This window comes from Ochotona princeps, chromosome 15 (assembly GCF_030435755.1).
Source record: "Ochotona princeps isolate mOchPri1 chromosome 15, mOchPri1.hap1, whole genome shotgun sequence".
In the NCBI taxonomy this organism is placed as follows: Eukaryota; Metazoa; Chordata; class Mammalia; order Lagomorpha; family Ochotonidae; genus Ochotona; species Ochotona princeps.
Window position 1 is genome coordinate 33,274,636 of NC_080846.1, and position 21,281 is coordinate 33,295,916.

General features: G+C 38.1%; 2 long non-coding RNA genes across 3 annotated transcripts in view; both read left to right on the top strand.

The window, feature by feature from the left end:
- The window catches only part of LOC131482020 (uncharacterized), a 119,340-nt gene extending 107,507 nt beyond the window's left edge, over nt 1–11,833 (top strand). Inside the window, exons 3-4 of the long non-coding RNA XR_009246706.1 lie at nt 10,725–10,838; nt 11,783–11,833. This is a non-coding gene — a long non-coding RNA (uncharacterized LOC131482020). The remainder of the gene's footprint in view (nt 1–10,724; nt 10,839–11,782) is intronic.
- A 50-nt stretch (nt 11,834–11,883) lies between these two features.
- The window catches only part of LOC131482091 (uncharacterized), a 46,283-nt gene continuing 36,885 nt past the window's right edge, over nt 11,884–21,281 (top strand). The window contains exons 1-3 of one of the 2 annotated variants that reach the window (XR_009246763.1): nt 11,884–11,953; nt 14,481–14,577; nt 15,159–15,212. This is a non-coding gene — a long non-coding RNA (uncharacterized LOC131482091). Of the gene's footprint in view, nt 11,954–14,480; nt 14,578–15,158; nt 16,082–21,281 lie in introns of those variants that run through there. The other variant, XR_009246762.1, reaches the window with a different exon arrangement.

The following is a 21,281-nucleotide window of genomic DNA, read 5'->3' on the forward strand; positions in this document are numbered from 1 at the left end:
CTGTATTTTTAATTGACAAAATTATATTTTTTTAGGCAGCATGCTGCTTCAAGCCAAATAATAAATGCATTACTTTATGTACTGATTATTTTTTTTGTGGTGAAAATACTTAAAAATCTACACTCAGCAATTTTGCAGACCACAATGCAGTATTATTAATTGTAGTTTCTGTGTTGTATAATAGATTTCTTGAATTGATTCTGCTTGTCGTACTGCAATTTTTTATGCTTTCACCAAGTTTTCCCCAACTTCTCTTGACTTCCAGCCCCTGGAAATGACTGTTTTACTTCTGTGGATTAAATTTTCTTAGATTTCACATATAAGTGAGATTATGTTGTGCTTGTCACTCTGTGCTGGGCTTATTTTACATAACATAATGTCCCTCAGGTCCATCTGTACCATCATAAACAACAGGATTTGCTTTATTTTAAAAGCTGAACAGCATATACAACATTTTCTTTTTCCATTCATTTGTTGTTGTATACCTTGATTGACTCCATATACCAATCATTGGGAATTTTGCTGCAAAGACTTTGGGAGTTGGCAATATGTTTTATGTCATTGGTTAGGGTCTCTTCCATTTGTTTCACTATTCTTTAAAAAGATATTCTTATATATTCTATCCCAGCAATTCTTTATTTAAAAAGAATTATTTTTTGCGAAATACATTTTTATTGAATAATTGTGACACATAAAAAAGGATATCTGGAAAATTCTGCTCTTCTTAGCTTCTCAGTAATTTTTCTTCTGTTTCTGACCCATACTGACTTAGCTTTCACTTCACTTCTGTTGTAAGATTACCCTCTTTCTAGTCTCTAATTTTTCAGTTTGGGTTAAAGGTTTTTTTGTTTTTTTGTTTGTTTTAGTTTTATTTTTGGTGATGTTTTTCCTAGTTGATCAAGGTTGGAGGGTCAAGGACCAGGGGAAAGTGAACAAGACCATTGCTTACAAATTTTCTTTTTGTTTACACATTTTCTTTTTATACTTTCTCACCCAGCCTCTTCAGTACCCATTGTCATCCCAGGGTCCCCATTGTGGAGCATGTTCTGAGGGTTCTGCTCATGTGGTTTCAATAGTTCTGAGATGCTGTTGACATCGCTGCTACAAGGATGAGGAAATCCTTCCAGGGTCAATTGACTGACATAGTCCACCTGCAAGTCTCCATTCACCCAGAAGTTTGCTGCTAAGCTTCACTGGGGTAGTAGATCAATTTGTTCTGCTCTCCTTCCTCTGCAAACCAATGGGCGCTTCGACCCAGTCCAGCCCTGCTCACCACATGCTCATCCCTCATGTACACCAGGGGGAGCTGCAGCCCAGTTAGAGCAACTCCCAATAACCCCCACTGGACTGGCTCCCAGCTCTGGTTCCTGTGCCTGTCAGCACGTGCCATGGACTGGTCCAGTCTGCCCCACAGCCCATGCAAATCTCATACACATCATTGGATGTTGAAGCCTAACTCGACCCAACCAACTACTCCCTCCAGCCCACACTCATGCCAGTGGGTGCCACCACCTGTCCAGCCAGGCCCTCCCCCAGTGCTGGTTCTCATGCTCAGCAGTAAGAGTTATAGTTCATCAGAGAGGCACCCACGGTCTCCGCACTGGACCCACTCCCTGCCTGGGATCTGACACTCTTCAGGTGGTTCTGCAGTTTAGCTCAACAGGACTTTCCTGCAGTCCCAGCATTTGCCTACTGATGCTACAGCAAAGCCCAACAGGCTTGTCCTTATACTAGCTGATGCCTGTATCAATGGGTATAGTCGGTTTAGCCCAGCCTGGCTCTCCCCCTAACCCAGTTTATATGTAGGCCAACAGGTGTTGTAAGACTGCCCAGCTTTCTCTGTCTCCAGTCCAGTTCTCATGTTCACTAGCAGGAGCAATGGCCTAGCATTCTTTTTTCTTTCTCCCAACAGAATGGATGAAAATTTTTGCACATTACACAACTGCTAGGGGACTAATATCCAGGATTTACAAAGAGCTTCAGAAACAACCCTATGAAGATATGAGTGAAGAAAATGAACTGACATTTCTCCAAAGAACAAATTCAAATAGCTAACAGACATATAAAAAATATTCAGGCTCCCTAGTTGTCAGGGAAATAAAAATGATAACCACCTTGAGGTTCCACATAACTCCAGTGTGACAGGTCTACATTCAAAACTCTACTAATAGCATCTGCTGGCACAGATGTGGAGAGAGAGGCACCCTCCTTCACTGTTGCTGGGAGTGTAGGCTAGTAGAACCATTGAATATGGAGAGTGCTCAGAGAATTGAAAATTGATCTGTAGTATGATCCAGCTATCACACTTCTGGGGTATATGAAAAAATGAAATCTGCATATGAGAAAGGATCTATAATCCTATATTTACAGCAATATAATCTACAAATCTAAGACGTAGAAACAACCTATATGCCTAACCAAAGAGAAGTGGAAAAGAAACAGTGGTACATCTACTTTATGGACTACTACCTATCAACAACCCTTTCAATACTGTTTGTGCTACGTCTTAGGGGTTTTGATATTTTTGTTTTTATTTTCATTCATAGAAAAAAACTTTTTCTTATTAATTTCCTTACTGACTCATAGGTCACACAGTAGCATTGTTTGCTTCAAGAAAGTTTTTAATTTTCCTTTTTGTTTTCTCAGCGACATTGGTCGTTCAGTAACATGTTGTTTAACCCATGTATTGTTCATTTTCCATTTTTACCTGTTGTTGATTTTGTTTTATAGCTTTTCATTTAAAGGGATTTATACTAACTATGTAACTTATGTAACTCTTATTCCAAGCAAAATTCTCTTCAAGTATGCTTTGATATCTGTTTTTCTTTATCGAACTGCTGTGGACACCCAAACTAGAAGTTGCTACATAATTGTGCTGTTCCAAATGTGGTTGTTTTTTGTTTGCCCTGGTTGAAACATGGCTCAAGGATATTGATATGGTAGTCAAAGGTATCATAATAACATCCTTTTAATTTTTTTCTTGGACAGAGGGATTTTGCTTCAATTAGTGTCACAGCAGGCAATTATTGTGGCACAATGGTCTCATTGTTATTCCCGTTTGTACCAGCTGACTCAAACCCTGGAAGACCCTGTGTGATGGAATACATACTACTAACCCAGTGATTTTCTGTAAAGGAAGCTCATTGTGAGGACTAATTTTCCACTGTACACTCTTGAATAAAGTCTCTCTTCATTCTTTGAGAGATTCTTCTATCCCACAGATATGCATAAGTTAAAGTCTAGCATTACCCAGCTGAAATGTTATGTGAACATATGCAAGCAAAATGCCGCAAATCATTTTTTATGTGTTCGACTGACTTAGATTTACTTCTTGACCTTGTTACTCATATGCTCCAACTACCCTTCTACCCATTTTTTCAAGTGAGGCTCACACAATTATCCCAGCGTTCCTTTCCACTGTGACATGATGTATGAAGGCAGAGAACAAAATTGTCTGTTTTGTTTTTCTTCCATGGAACTCTTTGTTTTAAAAAAGTATTTGCATATATAGATATGTGTATATATATAAAGACTAAATGTATTTAACATATAAAGACTAAATATATTTAACAGTAAACAATTTTCTAAATAAATATTCTATAAACATATTGTAATATAATACAATGGTAGCCAACATTTGGAGTTGGATACATTACTTTTTGATATAAACAGCATGGAAATGTCATTAAAATGAATTCACTTTTCATCTTTTTAAAAATATTTATCGATTTATTTAAAAGGCAGAGTTATAGTGAGAAGGAGAAATAAAGAGAGATCTTTCATCTGCCGTTTCCACTCCCAAAATAGTCACAATGGTCAGAGCTGAGCTGATCCAAAGCCAGGAACCAGTAGCTTTTTCTGGTCTGCCACGTAAGTGCAGGGGCTCAAGGACTTGTGCCATGCTCTACTGCTTTCTCAGTCCATAAGCAGGGAGCTGGACCAGAAGTGGAGTAGCTGGAACATGAACTGGCATTGATATGGGATCCCAGCAAATGCAAGGCATAAGCTTAGCATACTACCCTAGTGTTGGCCACTTTTAATCTTTTAAGCATTAGCGTAATATCCACATTTAATTTCATTCAAAAATTGCTGAGAATAAGAAACTTCATGAGTTATTTGAAAATGTAACTGATTAGTTTTTACATGTTGAAATACTGGCTCAAAGCAGCCATAACTGGCAAAAACTCCAGTTATGCCTTGAATAAGCTTGTTGGGATTAGCTTGGATTGTGTCTAATGCTCAATCCCATAATTTTTTTTTTTTTTTGCATGTTGTGATACGTCTTAATACTACTCATTTTATGAAGGGGTAAATAGATAGTAAGCGAAAGGGATTTCTTGCCATAATATTCACTTTTAAAAAAAGATTTATTTATTTTTATTGGAAAGGCGGATATACAGAGAGGAGGAGAAACAGAGAGGAAGATCTTCCATCCCATGATTCACTCCCCAAGTGGCCACAACGGCCAGTGCTACGCCGATCCGAAGCCAGGAGCCAGGAACTTCTTTCCAGGTCTCCCACACGGGTGCAGTGTCCCAAAGCTTTGGGCCGTCCTCAACTGCTTTCCCAGGCCACAAGCAGAGAGCTGGATGGGAAGTGGAGGTGCTGGGATTAGAACTGGCACCCATATGGGATCCCGGCATATTCAAGGCGAGGACCTTAACCACTATGCTATTGTGCTGGGCCCCATAATATTCACTTTTGTTGTAACTCTAAATGTACTTTCATCTTTGTTCCCTATTCTCTTTTCAATAAATGATTAGTCTCCCCCTCTTCCATTTGTACTCAAATAGCTAGGTTGTCTGGGAACATTTCTTTGGCTTCATCTAGAAGACAATGTTTTCTTGTCATATTTTGGCCTTCCTAAGAAGGTAAGATCTGTTGAGAATTAGTAATTGATACAAATAGAATTTCATTTAGACCTTCACAGAGTTAAGCCAGGGTTTAGAAATTGTAGTTTGGTCTTTTAGTCTGTGTAAATTTGCCCAGGTGACTAAAAATCCACAATTTCTAAGATAACAACTGTAATAATGGCCCATTTTTCTTATAACCAAGCTTTACCTCACTTTGCATCCAAACAGCTAATTTCACGTGCACACTAACCCCTGTGCTGTCTGATATTTTGCTCATTGGTTTACAATGTAGCTACCACCAATGTCTCGATTTATGGATGATCATATTATAGTCTGGAGAGGTTCAATTATTTGTTCAAGGAAGACAGCTAATAAATGACAAAGTTAGGAAAAGAACCAGACTAGGCTAAATTACCTCTTACTTGCCAAGTTAGATGGTGAGAATTAAACACACAGTGCAGTGAGATCTGAGGAGTTTCGTGGTCTGGCTCTTTCTTCTTCTGGAGGTTGTGATTTTGCTCATGTTGCTCTCTCTAGGACTCTATCTCTCATATGTGGTAACTCTTCCTTTCCTATACCCTTTAGGCTTAAAATGAGCAAAGTTCTTCTCTTCTAATTGAGCCCTATGTCCTTCACTGTCCTTTTATAATTTCTCTGGGCCCATGTACACCTTTGGAAAGAATATTTTGTTAGTTATTTTCTAAGTTTATTGAAAGAGAGAGAGAAAGAGAGAGAGAGAGAGAGAGAGAGAAACAGAGGTCTTGCATTTAAGAGCTCATTCTCCAAAAGCCTGCAACTGGAGCTATGTCAGATTGTAGCCAGTAACCAGCAACTTGATCTCCATCTCCTACAGGCATGACATGGGCCCAAGTACTTGAACTTCCTGCTGCCACCCAGCAGGAAGCCAGATGGGAAGGAGATAGCAGCAGTCAATTCCAGGCCTATTATATGGGATGTGGATTACAAGTAGTGGTTGGACCCTCAATGCCGTATAATCTGCCCCCAAAAGAGTCTCTCTCTGTTAAGCTCTCTATAGATTACCTAATTTGAGTGTAGTTTCTGTTTCCTTGCGTAGTCTTGATTGATGCAATTGACATTCACTGAATGACTTTTCAAATCTTTACTGTAATGACTTTGAATTCACATATTCTTCCAAACTAATGGACCTATGTAAAAATATTTATTAGATGTTTACTTTTAAAATTGAACTATTCATAATTGATTCTGAAAGATCTTTGATTTTAACCTTTCTAGTTGGAACAATTTAGACAGCATCCTAGGACACTGTGAGTGGATATTAACATTTTTATTTCTTTTCATTTTTCATGTAGAAGGCAGAGAGAGGATTCAAGATCTCGTATCTACTGGTTCATTGGCTAGATGCCCACAACAGCCAGGGCCGGAACAGGCTGAAGTCAGAGTATGGCCCACCATCTGGGTCTTCCATCTGAATGGCAGAGACTCAAGTACTTAAAGGTTCCTATATGCACATTAGTAGGAAGCTGGATTGGAAGTGGAAGCGCATGGATTTGAACCCTGGAATTGGGATGAAAGTGTTCCAAGTGATTACTTATCTCTTCCAGTTCATGCCTGTCACTGGACATTATTACTCCAAGGAAGAACTCAAATAAGTGATCATTAAAAAAAATAGGTGGTATTTTTACTTTTGGAGTGTTATTATGGGAAATGTCAGTAAGTTGTAGACAAATTGCTCCTGGAAGTAATACTAATGCGATTTTTAAAAAAGATTTATTTATTTTCATTACAAAGTCGGATATACAGAGGAGGAGGGACAGAGAGGAAGATCTTCCGTCCGGTGATTCACTCCCCAAGTGACCCCAACGGCTGGTACTGCGCCGATCCGAAGCTGGGAACCTGGAACCTCTTCCGCGTCACCCACATGGGTGTAGGGTCCTAAGGCTTTGGGCTGTCCTTGACTGCTTTCCCAGGCCACAGGCAGGGAGCTGGATGGGAAGTGGAGCTGCCGGGATTAGAACCGGCGCCCATATGGGATCCTGGCTTGTTCAAGGTGAGGACTTTAGCTGCTAGGCCACACTGCTGGGCCCGACTAATGCAATTTTAATGGCACAATCTAGCATTTTTACCTTTGACTTCATTAAAATGTAGAGTTTGAGATAGTTGTTATAAGTATTTGAATAATTTCAGGTGAATCATGTATCATAATTGATGCATGAACTATAGGACCGTATAGCTCAGAATTCTTGGATTTTAATTTTTTGCTTATTTGCTAGATGACCTTGGTGAGTTTTTTTAGATATATATTCACTGTACCTCAGTTTCATCATTCCTCTTTGGATGAGCATCTAGGTGGTTTCCATCTCCTTGTTATTTTGGATTGTGCAGCTATAATTATAGAACTGCAGATCACTTTCTTATGTGCAAAGTTTGCTTGATTTGGATAGATTCCCAATGTGGAATAGTCAGGTCATTATGGCAGATCAATTTTTGGGTGTGTGAGTATGCTCCATACTGATTTCCATAGTGATTGTACTAGCCAACATTCCCACTAACAATGAAGGAAGGCACCTTTTTCCCCACATCTATGCCAGCAGGTATTGTGAATAGAGCTCTGAATGTAGACCATTCTCACTGGAATTAGGTGGATTCTCAATGTTGTTTTTGTGTATTAAAGCAGTCTTCATTTTGAAAGTACAATCATGAATATAAACACAAAGACAGATAATAAAATTGAGAGGCAGCGTTCAGCAAGAAGGTTATTCAAATGATTCACAATCTGTTTTTAACATTATATTACTTTAAAAAAATTGAGCATAAACACAGGACATAAAAAAATTCCAGGAGAACCCTAAGATCTAGGAGAAGGCTATCAAGCATGAGTGTGAATGACAATGATTTACGAAGTTTTCTTTTCTTAGGCCATAGAAAATCTTTAAATTTATCTTATTAAAAATTTTTTAAAAATCGTATCTGACAGAGTTCCTGAAAGTTGATGGGGCACTTAAAGAATGTATTTTTTTGTAGGAAAAAAAATGTATTTCCGGAAAGGATCCTGTTGGTAATGGACATCTTATAAATAATGTGATTTTTCTGAATAATCATAGGAAATTTATTATCACTAATATATTATTACAATAATTTATAAAAATGTCAGTAAAGGGTCAGGGCTTTGTCCTGGTAGTTAAGATGTTGGTTTAGGACCAAAAATGTTTGGTCCCCAGGGTCAACATCTGGCGCTGGCTCCTCTTTCCATCTGCCTGTCAATGAACACACTCTGAAACAGCAGTAATGGCTTCAGAAATTGAGTTCCTACCACCCGTATGGGAGATCTGTATTGAGTCCTTGGCTCTCAGCTTTGACCCAGTTCAGTTCCAGCCGTTACAGGTACTTGCAGAGTGAACTAGCTGATTGATAATTTTCATGTATCTGTCTCTTTCAAATAAAAAGATTAAATAAGACTTTATTTACCTAAACTAAAAAATAAAAATCTCACAAAAGTAGGCTTTTAAAAGAATTTTTTAGCTTAATGTTAGATGAGGTACTGCTATTAATATAATATTTGTATTAACTTTGAAAAAAAATTCAACATACAAGAAAACAAAGATGCAACAACTTGCATGTTGTCGTTATAAACAAGTTATATATAACAGGTAGCAATTAATCTTTGCAGAATGACAAGCATCCTGTTAGCTGCTGTGTCGGGATTTTCTCATTTAATCTTTTTAAAAACTCTGTGATTGGGTCCGGTGTGGTAGCCCTAGTGGCTAAAGTCTTTGCCTTGCACCTGTCAGGATCCTATATGGTGCCGGTTCATATCCTGGCTGCTCCACTTCCCTCCAGCTCCCTGCCTGTGGCCTGGGAAAGCAGTGGAGGACGGCCCAAAGCCTTGGGACCCTGCACCTGCCTGGGAAACCTGGAAAGCTCCTTTTTCTGGATCAGCTTAACTCCGGTGGTTGTGGCCACTTGTTGAGTGAACCATTCTCTTTGTAAATCTGCCTTTCCAATAAAATTAAATAAATTTAACAACAACAAAAACTCAAAAACTTTGTGATTAATTATTGTTATTATCCCCATTTTACATATAAATGATAAGCCATGGCTTCCCGAGGTCACTTGATCATTCAATGATAACATTAGGAATCTGACTGCTGTACCTTTTTTATGACTCTAGGATAAAAAACTTGCTAAAGTATTTCACTAGTTGGACCAATCTGGACAAACGAAATATTTTTCCTTTCCCATTGGTAGCTTCCTTCTCAATACAAAATTCTTACATGATTACTAGCTTAAATAAATAATAAGCCCTCCATACATGCGTGCTTAGATTGAGCAACTGAAAATATCATTATGAGCAAATTATAGAAAATAATATTAATTTATCCTAAGGTCTAAATTTATAGCAATTGAGAATATGAATACTTAATTTGAGAAAATCACTCCCTAAATTTGGCAAGTCAGAGTTGCACAGAGAATTTAACTGAATCAATTATTTCAAATTGAATCTCTCCAAATATTTTAAAAATTAACTCTAGGCTTTGAAGTATCAGCACTGTGATGAATGCTTTTGCTGGCTCATTACTGCCTTAACCAGTGGCACTGTAATGTTAGATGCCAGAAAGCAAATATGAAATGCATATGTTTTGTATAACCTAGTGAAGAAGAGTAACCAAACAACTGAATTAGGTGGCCTTCAAAGCATGTACTATATCAACACACTAATTTTCAGTTGTTTTGAATTTAGAGTAGGCTACATACAAGTTCTATGCTGGTGAATTTGTATCCTAGACAGATTGGTAAGGGAAGAAAATAGTGAATCCAAAAATTATTTTTCATGTTTTTGATTTTTTTTAACCTGTGGCTATGTGTTCACTACTGAAAATAGAAGGTCAGGGGGCCTGACGGGATTATGAGGCACCTGTCTCTTCCCTGCCCTCTCAGCTGTTACTCCATCTTTTGAACTTATTGTGGACCATATCACTCTCCTTTTTTGATGTTAATTATGGATATCATTATAAGGAGAGTTATCGATTTAGAAAGTAAGGTCTTTAATTAGTTAATTAAGTATTAATCTTGAGTGAAACTGCATTATTAGTGTATAACTTGCTTAGGAAAGCATTCAGTGTTTTAAAATGCAATATTCAGTGGTTTTAAATGTCTTCAGTATCCTCACAGAATTGTACAACCATCACCACAATCCAACTTATAAAATGCTGGCCCTGCTCAGAGAAGCATGGCACTGCTTAAGGGTGGGTCTGCATTCCCTTCTGTTGAGGCCTTGGGAAAAATTAATATACTTTCCATTTCTCTCTGTGGATTTTCATTTTCCAGATATCCTACAGAAGCGGAATCATACAAGATGTGATCTTCTGTGCTTGATTTATTTCACTTAGAATAATGCTTTTGGGGTTCGTTCATAGTATTGTATGTATAATGACTTTATTCCTTTTAATGGCTGAGTTATATAACATTGCACAGATATTAAATCTTATTTATTAGTTTATGGATACTGAGCATTTTAATATATCTTAGATAATGGTTCTATGAACATGTTTGTATGAGCATATGTGCTCTTTTCTCTTGGGTATATATCTTACAATGTAATTTCTGGATTTTATGATAATTTTACCTTTAATAGTTGAGGAACTAACTACCATGCTGTTTTCCAAATTGACTGCATAATTTAGCAACTCTATTACCAATGTGTAAGTGTTGAAATTTCTCTGCATTCTCACTGATACATATTGTTTTTCTTTTTGATTTTATCCATTTTGGCAAATATTAAGTAACATTACATTAAAATCTATATTCTTGTATTTAATTTTAAACATTATTTACTTTTGTAATACAGAGAGGTAGAAGTTCTATATTTTATGTTTTATGTTTATATTTTAGGTGTCTACATTTCATAGAGACAGAAAAATATTCAAGAGAAGGATATTGATAAAATGACCAACTGCTAACTGGAGAAGAAGAAAATTACTCCCCAAATACCAACGTTTAGATTTCGTGAGTAGGAAATTAGTATAAACCTGTGAGAGGGAAGTGGTAGGCATGGTAACTGGCGTCCATGGAGGTAAGGAAAAAGCAGAGGAAGAAAAGTATACAAAGTAGACTGTTCCTTCAAGAACACTGTCATTGACCACTTGACATATTCCACAAAAAGACAAAATCAGACAGGTCACTCATAAGACAGAGTTGGAAAAGTATTGTTCAGAAAGCTTGGCTATTGAATTATGGCATGTTGTAGAAATGTTGACAGTAGCAAAATAGAGCATACTGGGACAAGCTTGAAAGAGAATTTTAATTGCCCTGTGGGTCAGAAGGTTTTGAGAAGATAGTCCCTAGTGCTAGGTGTGGAAAAAATTCTGGAACCCTAATGAATGGTGCAGTTCACTGAAGTAGTTGACTTTGAGGTCCTTTATGAGAGAGAAGTGTTGAGTGACAGGATAGTTAGTATTGTGTAGAGTGAAAATGAAAAGATTCCAAGGTCTGATTGTTTGGGTTTCATTTTTGTTCAGTGAATGGCTCTGTGATCTTGACCAAGAAAACTCAGAAAGGAAAAGCTGACTGAGTACAGCTTTCCTCAAGTATGAATCACTTGTAGGCATTCTGTCATCCAATGATCCTGAAAGCCCTGTAGTGAGTGTGGGGGATACAGATGGGCTATAAGTGTGAAGGGAGTACCTGGTTTCATGTTCAAGGTAACAGTGGATAGAATATACTCAGTGGAGGGCAAAATATGCTATTTATTTTTATTTGAAAATCAGATTTTACAGAGAGAGGAGAGAGAGAGAGAGAGAAGGTCTTCCATATGCTGGTTTACTTCTCAAATGGCTGCAATGGCCAGAGCTGAGCTGATCTGTAGCTGGGAGCCCGATGCTTTTTCTGGGTCTACCACATGGGTGCAGGGTCATAAGGACTTCCTCCACTGATTTCCCTACCACAAGCAGAGAGCAGGACTGGAAATGGAACAGCTGGGACACGAACTGGCACCTCTATGGATGCTAGCACCAGAGAATTATGCTACTGCACCTCCATGCCAGTCTAAACAGCTACTGTCTCTTAATGGTCACCTGCCATATGCCAGGATTGGAGAAGCAACCACCTGAAAAATCATTATGGTAAGTGATGATATTATTTTATTATTTATAAAAAAAATAACAAAGAACTAGACAATATAATAGCAATAGTAAAAGCATAGAATCTTGTAGAAAAAAAGTGGTAGCAGGAGATGGGGCTAAATTTGAAATGAGAATGATAAGGTGCAGTCAATTCTCAGTATTTGCAATAATTGTGCTTATAGAGTAATTACAAGCTGGATTAGGGAGGAGTGAGACCTAACTGCTGTCCTCGTAAGGGTCCTCACTGCACTGACAAATGGCTAGCTGCCCTAGGTCATTCAAAACAGCAAAATCACCAACAAAACACAAAAACATTTAAAAATTTGACATTGCAAAGATCACCCAAAATAATATCTATTTCTAATAAGAGAGTTGAAATTGGAAGGCAGAGAGCTACCTTGGTCAGCCTCAGCTGGGAATGTGCTAGGTCACACGTTCCTGTGAGTGATCGTGAAAGTACAGGCAGTATTGATATTGGGTGTACAAGAGTATTTTAGCCAGGAAGTACATTCTCACATGCTGAATCTGTGACTAATGAGGACTGTGTGTTGTAAACTTGGAGATGCTGTGGAACACCTCCAAAACTGGGGAAGTTTCTAGAGAACTCACCCCTGCTCCTCAAAAATGGCTGTCAGGTAGCTGTCATTGAGTTTTCAGACTCCTTACAGGCATTGAAATTATCAATTAAAATGGATGTAGAGCACAGGCAGCCCACCTGTGGCCTCTGATTAGTCCACAAAACTCATGACCTTCCTTGGAGCAGACAGTGGTAGTATACTGGTGGATTCTTCTGAAGATTCTGTCATAGTAAAGTGGACTTCAGCCCATTGGAAGGCCATAGGTAGGTTGGTTATTGCTTTGATCGGGGCTTGGAGTTCCTACAAAGCACCAAAGCAGGATCTAACTGTAGGAAGTTAGTCATGGCAATGAGAATGGAAATTGGAGTCTTACCATACAGAATCCTGCAGGGCCATTCTGACCCTTGCACTTTTCCTTTAATTCAGTGAGTTAATCTTCAGTAAAGTGTGGATTTAGACCTAGGTGGCAACTGAGGAAGGGCAAGCTACAGGGGGAGCTGGGGCTTATACCGGCTGCATCAGAGGTGTTAGGGCTGGAAGTTCACTTTTCAAGACCTCCACAGAGGAGCTGGTTGGGCAGGCTTGTGGACCCCTAAGGGTGGTAGTCTCACAGTATGCTGCCTTCCTGACCACAGATTCTTTGCTTACTCCCGTACACCACACTGTTGCCAAGGCAGAATCCTTGAGCTTTGCATTTTATTTGTACTAAAGAATCAATTTAATGATCAAAACCATCCTATTAGTCTACTCTCCATATATAACATAATTTTTTTGTCAGTGAAACATGAGATTTCACACTTGGAGAAAAATTCAAACTTAAAAACCTGGATCAAGGCTGGTTTTGTGGCACCACAGATTAAGCCACTGCCTGTGACACCAACATCCCATAAGAACACGGGTTCGAATCCCAGCTGCTTCACTCCCAATCCAGCTTTTTGGTAATGTGTCCGTGAAGGCAGCTGAAGGTGCATACATATGAGAAACCTGAATGAAGCTCTTAACTCCGGGCTTTGGTCTGACCTATCCCCTGCTATTGTGACCAATGGGAGTGAGCCAGTGGATAAAAGATCTCTCTGGTTTCTCTCTCACTCCCACTTTCTGTAGCTTTGCTTTTCAAGTACATATATTTGTATCTTTAAGAAGAGTAAAAACTTATTTCCAACTTGTATTTAAATGTGCAAATCAGAACAGATTATTGTTAGCAGTTTGTTGTCATTCATCAGGCAAAGCAGGGATTGAAAATCAGGGGAACAACCAAAGCAAGGTTTTTTATGCTCCCCCAAATAATTTTATGCTCTTTTGATTATCCTGGGTAAGTAGGATAGAAAAATTTCCTTTTAATCCACCATTCAAACATTACTGCTCAAAAGTGATAAAAATAGTATGTAGGTATTAGTCAAAGATTTGTTTTTTCAAGATTTGGCTGAAAACCAAACTAAAACTTCATGTGCTCTCCAACAAACCCCATGTTTCTCATAGCTTGCTATTTCTAATCCTTGTTGCTATGGAAATGGATTTTTACATCAGCAAAATTGGGATGAGGTACTGAGTGATTTATACACACTGTTTGATATTTTAAGTGATTCACCATTGCTCTTTTGCTTTTCTGTAGAAAGGATTTAAGGATATTTTTCTTGTACAACTCTCAGATCTTCAGAAAAAGGGGCCCTAGAACTATAACCCTTCAGGGGTGAGCCACACCCTGACATCCCTCATAAGACATTCGGGACGGAGCCATGTCTGGCACGACAGACAAAACCTAGAAGTCACTGTAGCTGGCTGCTGCTTTATTCAGCACAGTTTAATGGAAATGAGAAGTTTATGAAACATTTCAAATATATCTAGCATTATCAGCCAGAAGTAGAAAATATTTTAAAATTGCCAGTAAAATTAACCACTTCTAGAATTCTATTTCTAGAATAGAAATGTCCTCATTTCCCCCTGTATAGGATAATCTCTCCTTCAGCAAACCCAAGAATATTTGGGTGCTCACTCTTTCAGAAGGTTGGGTGGTCTGGTTCCAAGAGCCTGGCAGAGCAGGAACTGGTGAGTGAAATGAGTCTGCGCTTAGTCTTAGCCTGCATGGCTATTGTTGCTCCTATTTCCTTGCTAATGGGAATACTTCATCATCAATCAGCCCCCCATAAAGTCAATTGCACACATGGCTTCTGCCAGTTTCCTTTTCCTCTTGGGCTAAATGATGATGCTTCTCCAGGGCTCTGAATGCTGGAATCCTTTCCACCTATTACTGGCAGGTGGAAATTGAAAGTTTGTCCCAGAACTCAGCACTTTTAATTAGGTACTAGGTACTAGGTTTTATTACTTTAAAAATTAAATCATTTGTGGCTTATTATACATTTATTTAACCTTTTAATACATGTTGTTCTTCAAACTGCTAGAAAATATTTGTCTAAAATCATTGTTGCCTGGTGTTCAGTTGTTAGGGGAAACCAGAAAAAAAGCTCAGTATTTTACAGCAATTAGCTTCTTTTTGCTTCAAGCTGGTCTTGGGAGTGTGAGCCATTCTTACAACTCTAGAATGTTTATGCAAAGGAAGAATGACTCAGACTGGCTGGAACCAAGTTATGCGAAGATGAATAATTCCTTTCCTACTTTTGTTTTTCCAGTTCCTGTACTTTCACTTTTACCCTCATGTATTTGCCATTTGAAATGGAGAAAATGTGAGTACATTAATAAGTTATTTTCCATTACCAAGCTTTTAAAAATTTCTTTAAATTCCGTTCTTGGCATGTAAGCTGCTTGGCATGTAGAAATTATTCTATACTCCTATAGAGTTGAATCCATTGTATTGATAAAGTATTTCAATGACAGCTTGGTGAAAATTTTATGATTCTGACTTACTGGTGAATAAAAACTCAATGAAAGGTTAAATGGAAAGCCCCAATGTTAAAAAAGTGAATTTCTCTTGCTGTGATTCAACTGTTTGCTTTAGAAGCACTTAAAGTTCCTGCAGAATCTCTTGCTATCTCTTCTGAACAAATCCTACTTGTTTCTTCCACGTGAGAGGTTGATGTAACCAACGGAATTGAAGGAAAATGGCATGGTACAAATTAGTACAGACTACATGCCTGCAAGTTCTTTTGTGTTTGCAAGTGGGTAGAATATATATGACATTTTCTTTCTTTTTCAAACATAAAGAATGCAAAGTACTCTGAATATTTGAATACAAATCAAGATACTTACACACCTCAATCTGCAAATTTTCCCTTCTTGTCAGCCCTCTCTCCCCTCCCCCACAATGCACACATGTATGCTCCCTTGTGATGTTTGGTTCTTGGAAGTTTACCAAAAACAGAAGCTGAATGGAGAGTGTTTCCTCTACTCTCTTCCACTCTATGTTCTTTTGATAGTTGTATTATAGTTCAATAAACTTAAGGTGAGAAAAGGTATTAGAGCCTTATATATTCCTCAAGAGAACAGGTAGAGAAATTTTATACTATAGAACAATATTGGATTATGTAGTCCTTGATCCTGTGTATAATTGTGTATCTTCCAATCATTATAGTAAGCATGGGAATAAAATTTTCTGAAGAAGAAAATGTTTATTTAATATATGAGGAAATTGAATCTTACACTGGTAAAGCAGCTTCTCCAAGGGCGCAGAGCATAGGGAAGGAAGATGGTGATTCCTGCTCATAGATGCACACCATAGATGCAAAGAGGGGGGAACTGTTGTAGGAAAAAAAGCTGTTGTAATGAGGTCTTCGCTGTCATTAAAACCAAACCCCTTGTGGAAGGTCCCAAAATTAGTATATTCTTTGACATTTTGCATTCTGGAGAAAGGGTGTTTGGTCTATATGGATCAATTGAAATAAAATAATGTTATTAATCATTTTGGTGGTTTTTAATTACATTAAGTAGATTTGCGATGCACAAAAAAACACACTCCATGCTAGTCATTCACTCCTCAAATATCTGTGATGGCAGAGGTTGGGCAGGGAGAACCCAGGTTCTCTGAATCAATCTGGGTCTCCCGTGTAAGTATCAGGAATCCAGCTACTTGAGCTCTCATCTGATGCTTCTTAGGGTTTGCATTTGCAGAAAGCTGGAATTAGGAGCAGGAGCTAGGTGTCAAACTTAGGAGTTCCGACATGGGATAAATGGCATCTTAACTGCTTGACTGAACATCCAAAGTAGCATTCTTAATTTGAAATACAACCTTTGTTCAATCAAGTAATCGTTTTTTTTTTTTTTTCCAACTGTGAGCATATTACTGATTCCAAACCTCTGAGTCGGCTTGCTGATGAATGTGCTCAGATGCTGTCTGTCATCTCAGAGTCATGAAAGTAGGTTGTTCAACATTAATGGTTAAGTGATTCCATCATAACCGTATGGTTGAGCAACCATTTCCTCATCAGTGTGCTAGGAAATGTATAGAATCTGTTTCATAATATAGCCATGAATGTTTGAAAAACTAATACAGAGATCTAGATGTCTCTATTTCTGTCCGTTGTGCCTAGAATAGTGATGGGAACTGAGCTTTTGCCATATAACAATTATTATTTTTATCACTCAAATGACTTCATTTCCCTTCAAGGCTAGCCTCTTTTTTAATGTTTTTCTCATGGGAAGTGTACCAGCAGGCATTTGCCCATTGGTCCAAGTCAGAGGATGGGGAGTCGATTTTTATTCCCTCTGCTCCTTTACCCACCTGTCTAGTTGATAAGCAACCCCTGATGACTTTAGCTTTGACAATATCTGGAGCCTGTCCTCTTTTCTCCCCTAGTATTTCTAATTGGAAATGGAACCACTTTCACCTTGAGCGCGTGGTATCTCTTCCCTTGCTTTTTCGCTGCCCTCACCACAGTCTGCTTAGTTATGTCTCACAGTGCTGCTCCTGATGCTTTCTTGTTTGCTATTGAAGAATGAGCCTGGCAACTGACTACTTACGAGAGTCATCATTTACTGTTTCCTGCTCGCTCTCTGAAGTCTAGTCACAGGGACCTTCTTTTATTTTCTTTTTCTTTCTTTTTTTTTTTTCATATGCCTGGTTTTTTTTTTTTATTCATTGATTACATTGTATTATGTGATACAGTTTCGTTGGAACTGGGAATCACCCCACCCCTCTCCCCGCCCTCCCCCCATGTGGAATATTCCACCTTGTTGCATTTCCCTGATCAAGTACAGTTGAGATTCCTTCTTTGCAAGCATAAACTAAACATAGAGTCCAACATCTTATAGTCCAGTCTAGTTCTTCATGTTATTTTATGTATATTATGTTATATGTTGTGTATAGACCTTCTTTTATTTTCTTGCAAGCTTTGTATCTCTCCTGCCTGCAGGGTCTTCTACCTACTGTTGGTTACACCGTTTCTCTCTTCACTTCTCATAGTTAAAATGTTTTTTTTTTTAGAAGTGGAAGGGTTTAGGACTTTTAATTTGTCCTAAAATCACTAAATCAAAAATTATTTATTTCTAATTTTATTATTTTTTATTATAAAGTCAGATATACAGAGAGGAGGAGAAACAGAAAGGAAGATCTTCCATCCATTGATTCACTCCCCAAGAAGCCCAACGGCCAGAGCTGCACCAATCCAAAGCCAGGAGCCAGGAGCCTCTTCTGGGTTTCCTGTGCAGTTATAGGATCTCAAGACTTTGGGCAGTCCTTGACTGTTTTCCCAGGCCACAAGCACGGAGCTGGATGGGAAACAGGGCTGCTGGGATTAGAACCAGCACCCATATGGGATCCCAGTGTGTACAAGGTGAGGATTTTAGCTATTAGGCTACCACGCCAGACCCATCAATAAAAAATTATGGTAAAACATTTTGTTTTTCTTTACAAGCCAGAAATGAAGAAAAATTATTCATAGGAAAAAGAAGTTTTATTAATTCTTCAGTGTTCAGCTCAAGTGTTACTTCCTTAGCCCTCTGATGAAATTGGGTCCATCTGTTGTATATTCAAATCACACTGTACTTTTCTTTCATTAGCATTCATTTAAAATGTAATAGAATAACCAGTTAGCTATCTTGTGTGCTAGGATGTAGGGCTCCTGAAAGCTGTCCCATAATGTCTGTACCTACCACCCAGCAGAATGACTTGCACATATTTGACATTCATTGAATATTTATCAAGTAGCTTTCTATATTTAGAAACATTGTGGTGCCTGAATGATACAGGAAGCAGTATTAGCATTTTAAAAATATTCATGCCTTTGCAAGAATTCGTGCAATTATTTCAAAAAGAACAACAAAAAAGTTCCTTAATTGTATGCTTTATTTCAAATAATATTAAATAGCCTGGGTACTTGAAAGCTGGTAACTTTCATTTTGTTTTTTTAAAATTCATTAGTCTGTTTTAAATAAAACTGACTTTCCGTGGATGGGTGTTTAAAATTTGACTTACTTTATATAGGAAGTAGCTCAATATTTACTGGATTTACTAATTCTAATCACTAATTGAAGTCGACAGTCACTAAGGCAGAAATGTCCTGCATCTACTTTTATTTTAATCTGAACATGGTTATGTACAATTAGGTCTGAAGTATTGTGCTTGGTCCTGAGCAGGATGCAGATAGATGAGGCAAGGAACCTGCTCCGAGGGCAGCTTCCAAACTAGTAGGGGAGATAAGAAAAGTACTGAAGTACCTAAAATCGGAACATGTGTCGTGCAACCAGAACCCATTAAGGAATGTCCCAATCTACCATTGTTCCCTAAGCCGATTGTAGGGGAAAGTGAGTGCTTAGAAAAGAACAAGCCCGAGCTGGGGTGGGCATTTGGTCTGGTGATTTACAGACCAAGTGGACCTCGTCCTGGCTCTTCTCTGTTCTGGGAGGCAGCAGATGATGTCTCAAGTACTTTGGATCTGCCACCCATGTGGGAACCCTAGATTGAATTTCTGGCTCCTGACTTCACCCTGGCACAGCCCCAGCTATGGTAGACAACTGCGCAGTGAACCAGTGGATAGAAAATCTCTCTCTTTCGAAAAAATTTAACATGAAGAAAAACCATGGAGATCAAGTTGTTGTTGTTGTTGTTTTTACCTTTCAGTCTTTCCCAGTCATTGAATCACTTACTGGCCATGAAAAACAGATATTTGGGTCCTGCCCCAGACCAAGGAATGTGCCCAATTATACCCAAATGGATAGGTTTTATGCTATATGTGATGGCAAGCCCTTACTTGCTTGTAAAGAACCCAACTCACCAGTTGGTAGTCAAGGATATAATTAGTAAAAAAAAAAAAAAAAAAAAAAAGATAAAATGCCTGAATTTTATATTTTCTTACTTATTTCTTTGAAAAGGCAGACCTTGGGTCTGAGAGCAGAACTACAGGGCAAGAGAGAGCTGACTCATCAGCATGTTGTAAGTTCATGATGTACATAAATTATGTCATAGTCAAACTTCAGTAAGGGCTATATGTCATCAGTCTTAGAAAATCTTGTGAACTCATATGTTTTTAGAATTATGAACATAAACATTCTAAAAATTTAAAAATTAACATTCAGAAAATATGGGTATAAAATTTGTGGATGATTTAGCAATTTCTCATCTTTGGATAAAATCTATTAAGTTATTCTTTTTCTTTTAAAAAGGCAGCTAGAGTAGTTATGAATTGCCCAGATGCTCCTAATGGTCATGACTGGCGCAGACTGAAACTCGGAGCTGGGACGTCCATCCTGGTCATCCACAGAGGTGGCAGGAATCCAGTCACTTGAGCCACTCACTGCCTCCTGATGTTACAGTTTTTTTTTTTAAGCTGTAGTAAGAACATAAACAGTAGAATAATTGTGAATTAAAACTTCAGTGCATTGGTGGTTGCATCAAAATAAATTTATATCTCTCAATCATAAAATCCTAGAGGTGAAAAAAACCCTAGGGTTCTTCTTTCATTTTAAAGTCAAAGATCAGAGAAGTTAGGTTATTTGCCTAAGGTCACACACTGACCTGTTTTAGGGAGATACCGTAAACACTGCTACATTCCCTTTGTAAAGATACATTTATTTATCTTACACAGTAAGTGGGTAGAGTGAGGAGAGAGATCTTTCAACTGCTATTTTATTTCTCAAATGCCCATTATCCTTAGTGCTGAGCCACGTCAAAGCCAGGAGCCAGGAGCCAGGAGCCAGGGGCCAGGAACCAGGAACCAGGAGCCAGGCACTCCATCCATGTTCCCAATGTGGGTGGCTGAGGCCATAGAACTTGGGCAACTCAAAGTACTTGGGATGTTCTCATTAGCAAGAAGCTGGATCAGAAGTAGAGGAGTTGAAATTCGAACTCTCACTCTAATATAGAACACAGCATCTTAAGTGGCAACTTGATCTGCCCCAAAGCAGCCACACTACTCACACTACATTTCTAAAGTAAATGAAAATTAGGCATGATGATACAAGTTCAGAAGATGCCATTTCAAGACAGCCCACAGATTTTATCTTTGTGTTGTATATTATCATTTTTGTTGGACAGTAACCAAATTGTTCTGAGTAAGACCTTTTCCATCTGGAGAGCAAAAATTACTAATCATCTTAGCACAGACTATATAAATGCTCAAATATGAGAACATTTCAAATATTTGTGGAAAGAAAGAATTAACAAGTACTTATTTTGGTGCTCTCAATTCTGAAATCCATGGATAATTTTTTCATAGTATATATTTTCCATGAGATTTTTAAAACCCCACATATGCATGGGATTTAAAAGCTTTCTACCCCCAAATAAATTTACTTTGTAATGCCAGTTCTATGAATTATTTTTATTTTTAATATTTGTTTATTTATTTAAAAGTGTTACAGGG